The sequence below is a fragment of the Neofelis nebulosa genome, chromosome 3, assembly GCF_028018385.1.
Source record: "Neofelis nebulosa isolate mNeoNeb1 chromosome 3, mNeoNeb1.pri, whole genome shotgun sequence".
Taxonomy (NCBI): domain Eukaryota; kingdom Metazoa; phylum Chordata; class Mammalia; order Carnivora; family Felidae; genus Neofelis; species Neofelis nebulosa.
In genome coordinates, this window is record NC_080784.1 from 97411664 (window position 1) to 97422070 (window position 10407).

General features: G+C 34.9%; 1 protein-coding gene across 6 annotated transcripts in view; it reads left to right on the top strand.

Moving 5' to 3' along the window:
* SCLT1 (sodium channel and clathrin linker 1) overlaps nucleotides 1–10407 on the top strand; it is a 222928-nt gene that overhangs the window by 195817 nt on the left and 16704 nt on the right. The window lies entirely within an intron of this gene.

The following is a 10407-nucleotide window of genomic DNA, read 5'->3' on the forward strand; positions in this document are numbered from 1 at the left end:
CAGCTCAGAGCCTGGAGCTTCTTTTGGATTCTGTGTCTCCCTCTCTCTTTGCCCCTCCCCTGATCATGCTCTGTCTCTCTCTGCCTCTCAAAAAATAAAATAAAACATTAAAAAAAGTAAATCAAAAATAAATAGGTTACATTTTTTACATGCTTTGAATTTTTAGATTAGTCATACTTCTTTAGATATCTTTTTAAAAAGGAATAATTATGCTTAAGTTAAATATTTCTAGGTTATATGATAATTTCTATAAAATTATAAAAATGTGGGGGCACCTGGGTGGCTCACTCAGTTAAGCGTCTGACTTCGGCTCAGGTCATGATCTCACAGCTCGTGAGTTCGAGCCCCACATCGGGCTCTGTGCTAACAGCTCAGAGCCTGGAGCCTGCTTCTGATTCTGTGTCTCCCTCTCTCTCTGCCCCTCATCCACTCATGCTCTGTCTCTCCTTCAAAAATAAATAAATGTTTAAGACTTATAAAAATGTGAGAAAGCATTATATTCTAACAAGGTTTCATTGTATATATTTATGATTTTGCATAGGAAAATTGGGCTTTTATAGGATATAGTTAACTTTTGCTTGATATTCCTGTGTCAACTGTTTAAACAACAGTTGGAAATAGAAATTACATTGGGATATACTAAGAAAAACTTCATCCATGTCTCTCACTATGTCACTAAAATTGTACTTATATGCTCAGACATGTCAAAACTAAAATGTTAACTTTCAACATAGAAACATTTTCATGAGATTTTGCATTGATTATTTCCTTTCATGAAAAGATTTTATATTTAGTAATGTTGAAAAACAGTATTTTTTTTTTTTTTAGCACATAAGGAGGCAGCACAGCATTAGAGATAAGAGCACTAAGTCAAAGTACGTAAGACCTGAATTTGAATCCCACCCAGGCCCAGTCCTTCCCACTTATCTATAAACCCCATATGTTATTATAAGGATTTATATGGTAACAAATATAAGATGTTCACTCCATGCCTAGCACGTAGGAAAATCTTTAGGAAGCAAACAGTGAACAGTGGGTTTAGGGAATAGCCTTTATAAATTCTAAGACATTATTGTATTCAAAGTAAGCATGATATATTTCATGAGGTGTGTATGAGAAGCTCATGTATTCCACTTTTAATTTATGAAAACATTACTAGTTTTAGAAAGCACTAAATTTTAGGCAAGATTTATATATATAAATTATATCTGTCCTGTTAGAGGATATAAATAACACTGAGGAATATATATGAAATCAAGTCAAAAATTTTTCTGCAATAGAAATGTAGCTACTAAAATATTTTCACTGACATATCTCACCTATTGGTTATAACAGAGAATTATATGGACACCATAATAAATTTATAATTTTTGAAATAGAAAATTAAAATTTATGCTTATTCCAGTGGAAAATAAAATGTTACGAATGTGATGATCTTTACTGGACATATTTGCAGTAGCATCCATATTGAGCATTTAGCAAATTGATGTATGCTATGTTGTACCATTAGGGTACAAGGCTAACTTCTAGAAAGTATTTCTGTATCTTTGGGAAAAGATTCATTTGCTCTCCCTAGAAATGGTTTTGTTTTCAGAATGATTCAGTGATACAATCTAAGTCTTCAACCTATTAGGTCTTTTATAAATTCCAAAATAAACTACAGAGCAGTACTTAAAAAGCAGATAGCTCATTTGATGAATTTGACTCTCCCTATATAAGAGTTTCTCTGTACATGCTGTGACTTTATACATTCTACCATTCATACAAGAAGTGTTTAGCACTAGGTATCCAAAATGAACTCTTTCACATTAGGTCCAGCATCCTGCTTCCCAGTGTGCATTAAGCATCAAAGCTTTCTCTCTGAAAATAGGCCCCTTAAAAATTAGTGCTAGTCTGGACTCATCAAATCAAAAATACTTGGCTGTTTGCATCTGTCCTCTCTACTTTATAACAAATTCTTATAAATTGGCTGTCTTCTTGCTTATTATGTATCCACCTATTTACTACAGTTGCAAAAATATTAGAGAAAAACCAAATATCAGCATAGCCACAAAACCTTAAGGACGTTAGAGTCCTCTTTGGACTAACTGTGCTGCCTTTGGCAACCTTTGTTCCTTCTGTTGACCGTTAAATATGATTATCAGGTAGCTATGATTTCTTAAGATCTTACCCATAAGTAAGTATAGTCATAATTAAATATAACACAAAATAATTAAATAATTTTCCCATAGAAGGAAGTTTTTCATCTGAGTCTCAAAAAGCTGGTATGGGGTGCCTGCATGGCTCAGTCAGTTAAGTGTCCAAGTCTTGATTTCTGCTCAGGTCATGGTCTCACAATTTGTGGGTTCATGCCCCACATCGGGCTCTGTGATGACAGTGCAGAGCCTACTTAGGATTCTCTGTCTCCTTCTCTCTCTGTCCCTCCCCCACTCACTATCTCTCTAAAAAATAAATAAATGAAGAAACATTTTTTTAAAACCTAGTATAAAAGCTTTTTAAAAATCTGAACTCCTCTGTGGTTTCTTTCAGTTTGAAGTTTCCTTTTATTTATAAAATTTCATTAATTCATCTATAATTATTCCTTCTTAATTACTCTTTTATCTTGAAATATATATAACATGGAATTTTGAGCTTCCAAGAGAAAATAATTTTAATAGTTATTATTGTATAACATTTGTAACTGCCATATATCTGTAGTAATCTTACTTGGACGGGACCCTGTTAGTTTTACAGATTAAATCAAAAACTTCTATAGGAAAAAAAATGAGATTTGCCCTATGAGGTATCAAAGTATGTAAAGCTGTATGGTAGTATTGGCATAGGGATAGATAATTTGAACAGAATACAGAAAAATAGAAACCATGTAAAATTAGAAATTTTGTTCATGAGAATATGCCATTTCAAATCAACAGTGAAAAGATGCTGTTGGAAAAATTTTAAATCATTTAGAATATTCCATATATAAGGTAAATTCCAGGTAGATTAACAAGCTAAGTAAAAAAGAAAGTATTGGAAGAAATAAGATTATTTTTAGTATCTTGGAATGGAAAAGTCTTTGTAATAAAAACACAAAACCCAGAATGCAAACAAGGAAAATATTGATTAACTGATTTAACCATAAAAATTAAAATTCTGTATGAAGAAAGGTACTAAACAAAGATAAAAGACAAATGACAAAAAATAAAATAAGGGATTAGTAGGCAAAATCCATCAAGAATTCCATAATTATGAAAAATATTAACAAGCTAATAGATGGAAAAGTATGTGAACTAGCAGCTCACAAAAGGAGAAATGCAAAGCTCCTTTAAACATAACAAACCAGGTTCAACCACAGTATTCACTGAAGAAATGCAGATTTAAACAATAATTTTATTTTACCCAGCAAATAGAGAAAAATGTAAATGACAGTTATTACACAGTGTCTGCAAACACATGAATAAACAGGAATAGATATACAGTATTGGTGGGAGTGTAAACTGGCAAATCCTTTTTATAAAGTAATGTAGCAGTATCTAACAGATTAAACTATACATATCCTTTTGAAATTCCAAGTACAGGAATCTGTCCTAAAGAAATACTTGCATATATGTAAACATATGGTAACATATTTGTCCACCTGTCCAATCCTTCACATCTTAAATCACAGCCGTTAAGGCAGCCTCTTTCTCTCTGGTTTCTCTCTCTTCAGTTTTATTCTGCTCTATCCCATCTTTCATACTGCTGTCAGATTATTTTCCTGAAAAGCAAATATGATTCTGGCCCTGCCTACTTAAAGACTTCTCTTTTACTCTTGCCTATAAGTTTTTTATAGTCTTTTCTCCACCTTATTATCAGCAGTCTGCCTCTGTCCTTCACGTTCCTTGTGTTCCAGCCACACTGAACTCCTACCTCAATAAACAAGCATGCTCAGCCAGCCCTTTTTATAACTCCGAGTCTGCACTCCACATACTCATCATGTATTTATTGAATTTATTGTTCTTTAAGTACTGATGATACAGCAAAGCCCAAGGTCCCCCTGTTTTCTTTTGGGGTTTTTGAAGATAGCAGATTATTGACGGGAAGGTGGAATTGTTGAGTAAAAAAAATATGTATATGCTTAAAATCAAATAATCAAATAATCAAAGTATATGTAGAAAATTAAAATAAGTCAATGTGCTAATGAATGGGTGGATCCCTGAGAATAGGATCCTGTGAGAAAATAAATCTTTTTTTTTTTTTTTTAACGTTTATTTATTTTTGAGACAGAGAGAGACAGAGCATGAACAGGGGAGGGGCAGAGAGAGAGGGAGACACAAAATCTGAAACAGGCTCCAGGCTCTGAGCGGTCAGCAAAGAGCCCGACGCGGGGCTCGAACTCACGGACCGTGAGATCATGACCTGAGCCGAAGTCGGACACTTAACCGACCGAGCCACCCAGGCGCCCTGAGAAAATAAATCTTAAGATCTAATGACAAAAAGTATCCTGTCATTGAAAATCAGAAGAAAGATCATCAAAACAGACAGAACAGTTAGCGCAAAGACCCCAAGGCAGGAATATACTTGGTATGTTTGAAGTAAACAAAATAGTATGAAAAATAAAGGCAATAGTGACAGATGTGGGAAATGTATTATATTAAGTAATGCCAGGCACCACAGCAAACAAACTGATATCTCAGAGACTTAACAAAGGTTTATTTCTTGCTCACATTACACATCTGAGACAGTTTTACAAGAAGGCTCTGCTGGTAGAGATTCCACCATCTTGAGCATATGGTTTCCTGAGATCACTGAAACAGGGAAAGAGAAGAATGGAAGAACAGTAACTCTTAACTAAGCTCTGAAGTGATATACACACATCATTTCCTTTTACTTTTATTGGCCAAACCAGTCATAGGGACCAAATCTAACTGTATAAGAGTCTAGGAAATGTATATGGAACAAGCGGAATGTTTGGTGAACACTGTCTCTGCTGCAGACAAGGACCTGATCTTACAGGTTAAAGAGTTTTAAGTGTGTGAGGCACCTGGGTGGCTCAGTCAGTGGAGCATCTGACTTCGGCTCAGGTCACGATCTCATGGTTCATGGGTTCGAGCCTCATGTCGGGCTCTGTGCTGACAACTCAGAGCCTGGAGCCTGCTTCGGATTCTGTGTCTCTTCTCCCTGCTTCTGCCCCACCCCAGCATGCACTTGCTCGCTCACTCTCTCTCAAAAATATTAAAAAAAAAAAAAAAAAAAAAGAATTCTAAGTGTGAATGAAGGTCAGTGGTCAGTTATGAAAAATGTTACCTGACCAGATTTCTTTTTTTTTTAAGATTACTCTGGCTACTGGGTAGAAAATGGAAATGGCTGAAAAAGCTAGAGAAAAAATTTAAGGCTGTTGCAAGATTCTTGTTAAGAGATAGTGGTGGCTTTAGGGCACCTGGCTGGTTCAGTCGGTAAAGTATGCAACTCTTGATCTCAGGGTTGTGAGTTCGAGCCCCACATTGGGTGCAGAGATTACTTAAAAAGCGAGAGAGATAATGGTGGCTTAGACTAAGAAGAAAGAGAAAGGTGAATTCATTGGGAGTTTTTATTTTTTTAAGAGGTAATAGAAGGTGCTGATGGATTGGTTATGAAATATGAAGAAAAAGATAAGAATCAAGGATGATTCTAGAGGTAGCTTGTACATGCAATTTCTTTGTAGGAATGTCCTTTCCCAATTCCCGACCTGAAAAAGTTTTCTTCCTTCCAGACCCAACTCAAATGTCATTTTTTCTGTAGGACATTTCTAATTCCCCTGACAGATCAAGTCTTTCCTTTTTCTGTACTCCCATACTGGTTTTTTTCAAGTTTATTTATTTATTTTAGAGAGAGAGAGAGCAAGCACAAGTAGGGGAGGAACAGAGAGAGAGGGGAAGAGAGAGAGAATCTCAAGCAGGCTCTGTACTGTCAGCACAGAGCCCAGTGTGGGGCTCAAACCCACGAACTGTGAGATCATGACCTGAGCCGAAACCAAGAGTCAGATACTTAACCAACTGAATCACCCAGGCGTTCCCATACTGATCTTCTTTATGACACTTCTTGAATTGTAGTATGACTGTCATTTACATGCATTTCTTCTGCAAGACCATGAGCTAACATCTTGCCTGGCCTATAGTCAGTCAATAAAATTGTATTGAATGAATGAATGAATGAATACACAGTATGTAATATTTTCATCAGAAAAATATTTTCTTTAGAAAATATTACATAATGTAAATAAATTCATTCTATACAATTTTATTGATATATACACATATGTATGTATACATATATATGAATAAATGTGAATATATATGTGTGTATATATATATGTGTGTGTATATATATACACACACATATATATATATACACACATATATATATACACACACATATATATACACATATATATACACATATATATATGTGTGTATATATATATATATATATATATTCCCCAGCGTGTGTATATATATGTATATATGTATATATATACATATATATATATACACATATATATATACACACACATATATATATATAGATTACACAGTGTTTGAAGCCTAAGGAGTTTTCATCAGTCTTTAAAACATTATTCTTGGCTATATATCTGTAATGTTTGGCTGCCATAACTGCTTTTTTTTTTTTAAATAGAATGAGAGGCAGCTGCAGGTACTGGCAGATTACAAAATGCATAATTACTAAAAGTAACTGAAGCATATTATAGTATAATTCAACAGAAAAAAAAAACATCTGGCACATGCTATGTTAATTTGTCATAAGAGAGTTTCAAAGAAAGCACTTGCTGCAGCTGGCAGATCCATCATTTTCCTGAAACGAATAGTACACCTTTTGTTTTTAATTCTCTCGTATAATATAGACTAGAGCCTTATGTGATTTAATCTTTAGTCATCACTAAAGGATTTCAGGCATTGAGGAAATTTCCCCTGTGCTGTATCAACTAAAATATACATGGCTTATTCTTATCTTAAAACTGTGCCTCAATAATAACAGAATGATCTGAGCAATTATAGTAATTGATTATAATGCCTAAGAAATTGGCCTAAATTTCAAGCTCCCATTTCATAAGGAGCCATACTTCTCTCTTTTTTTTATTTAAAGCATTTATGGTGTTTTCAAAGAAACTCATGCATTATAGGGAAAACTTTGCTGTCATCCTCATAAGCATACTTTTCAGTTATTATATATGCCAGTGATACTAAGAATTGAAGCACATTTTTAGTAGAAATTCTTCCTTTCAACATGTGCTAGGTGGGATATCCATTTCTATGACAGAAACAAACAGAAAAGGGTTAATTATTATAAAACAGGTTCTAGTGCCAACCTTTTTGAAATAATCTGTATTTCCAAATCTCTGCTGAGCATGTCGATAGGTACCTCAAACTCAATACATTTAAATATATTTCACTCCTAACCCAAGTTTTTATTTCATCCTGTATTTCCCATTCCATGACTGATAATATCTACCCGTTTGCTCAAAAAAAACGCCAGAAGTCGTCCTGAACTTCTCCTTGCACCCCTGAATCAATTATTACTAATTCTACTTCCTAAATATCTCCTGAGTCTGTCCATTCCCCACTAATAGTTTAGGCTATCAACATTGCTCACCTGGATTACTGCTATAACCCTTAATTTACCACAGTCATGTCTCCTAACCTACTTTTTCTTGCTGTAATCAGCAGATTTTCTGATATTCAAATCCAGTCATGTGACATCTCTTCTTAAAGTACTTCAGTGCTTCCCCAGTGTATTAATAATAAAGTCTAAACTTACTGTCAAGACATAGAAGATCCTTTGCAATCTGTATTTCCTGTGTTTCCAGCTTTTCCTCTCTTACTCCCACTTCCACCTCCTAGTAACACTCTATGCCTTGCACACACTGAACTTTCAGTTCCCTGAATTTATTATCCTTTCTTACTGCCTGGCCTTCACACATGGATTTGATTGTAACACTCTTCCTTTCCTTACTCTGCTTTTGTCCATCTAACTTCTGTTTCTCTTTCATACATCAGCTTAAAAGCCTACTTCCTCTGGAGAAACAGCTCTAATCCCCTAATCATCCCTACACATTCCCATAGCACTTTTTATAGCATTTACTACCTATATTATAAAGTAGGGGCTTTTCAGTATTTAGTAGTTTATAAATTTCACTATGGCAGTAACTGGATCTTGTTCCTCCTTGTCTCCCTAGCACTTAACATAATATATGGAATGTGACAGGCATTCATTTCAGTATTTGTTGAATGAATGAACTTTATATTCCCTCTATCTTATCCTAAGTTCAGGACTTAAAATTAGATGTTGTGAAGAAAATTCACATAATACTTTGTAACTTTGAGTTCCTCATTCAAATAACTTAAAATAAGCTTCCTGTGAATGATTTTTGTACATAAAGCTCTATCTCACACTCACTTCCCTAGTAGTAATCTCCCAAATTTAATATACCATTTGGTAGCTACTTTGAAAATGTAATCACTGAATTATCTAATTTGTTTTCTTGTGAGAGCAAATATATAGTGAAAACTTTGAAAAGGCAAAATACAGTGTATTAGAAATGTTATCATTGAATGTACTGGTTAACTGATTCTGTGGGGTTACCTAAAATTTGCCTAGGCTAAAAATCACCCTGTATGTTCAAGGCATTAATCTAAGCCTTGTGAATATAGCTCCTCTTTTAGAGCTTTCATTTTAATGAGGAGAGACAAATAGTCAAGAGGTAAGCCAACAAATAAGACAATTTTAGATGTTTTAAGTGGTATGAAGAAAACAGGTCAATATGATAGACAGTAACTGGGACGAGGCGGGACCTGAAAGGACTGCACAATTTTTTAAAAAGTGGTCGCGGGGCGCCTGGGTGGCGCAGTCGGTTAAGCGTCCGACTTCAGCCAGGTCACGATCTCACGGTCCGTGAGTTCGAGCCCCGCGTCAGGCTCTGGGCTGATGGCTCGGAGCCTGGAGCCTGTTTCCGATTCTGTGTCTCCCTCTCTCTCTGCCCCTCCCCCGTTCATGCTCTGTCTCTCTCTGTCCCAAAAATAAATTAAAAACGTTGAAAAAAAAAAAATTTTAAAAAAAATAAAAAATAAATAAAAAGTGGTCGGAAAACCTGGCATTTTAAACCAAGGCCTGAATTGTAGAAATAAACCAACTATACAAAAAAGCCAGGAAAATATTCCAGGCAGAGGGAAGAATAGGAAGTACAAAGCTCCAGAATTAAGAGGAGTTGACCATGTAAATAAAGTATAGTCAGCAAAAAGAGAAGCTATAACATTGAGGAACCAAGGCATGGATTAGATCATGAGAATCTTGTAGGGCGTTTTAAGTAAAATATTCTTACTTTAAGTAAAATATTTAAGACTATTTTAAGTTAAAAGAAATACAGGAGTGGGAAATCATTGGAGAATTTTAAACATCCTTAGATCTTTGAAAGAACACTTTAGCTATTGTGTAGAAAATACAGACGTGGCAAAAATTGAGTCAGGGAGACAAGATACTAGATTATTACAGAATTCCAGGCAATAGATAATAGTAGCTTAGAGCAGAGTGTTGTCAAATGGAAATGGAGAGAAGTGGACAGTTATAAAATCTATTAGGAAGGTAGGACAAAACTTATTTGTTAAGTCAAATATAGGTAATGAGGAAAAGGGAGGAGTCAAAGATGATGTCTTAGCGTAGACTTGAACATCTCAGTAGACGGTGAGGCCTTTTACTGGGAAGGAGAAAACTTGGGATGGTATAGATAAGAGGTAGTTTCCATTTTGGACAGGTTACATATGAGGTGCTCATTAACATTCCTTTACAGTCATAGAATAGATGAGATCACTTACGGGGATTGTGCAGATAGGGAAGGAAAGAACCTGGGAGTATGACCTGGGAGTATATCTATAGCTGGCCTGTGTGCTTTAACTTGTGGTATTTTTAGTTAACTGAATGAGATTTGAAACCGTAGGATGAATTTCCTTTTTTAGTAGTCAGGTCTTTTTGAAGCCATACAAAAAGTTGAGATCACAATCTTTGTAATTACTAACCATTTTGCCACATACTTAGGATTAAATTTTTTTTACAGAATCTTCATTTTGCCTTTTAGGTCTTGATACTATATGATGCCACAGATATGCTTTACTAATATCTTTTGTAATTGATTGGGCTTAAGATATGAGGCAGTGTGACTTAATTGAGAGAAGATTTTGATTAAAGACTGAGTGTGAACCCCGTGTTTTCATTGTCACTGCATGACCTTAGGAACATTAAATAATTTGAGTCTTAATTCCTTTACTTAGAAGATGAGAATAATAACTACTTTGCAAGCTTAAAGTAATAATAAAGTACTGTAGTAAAGTTAAGGTACAGTAACAAACTCTCTTGGCTGATGTCCACTTAATCTTATAACATTAACCTGTGAACTAAATT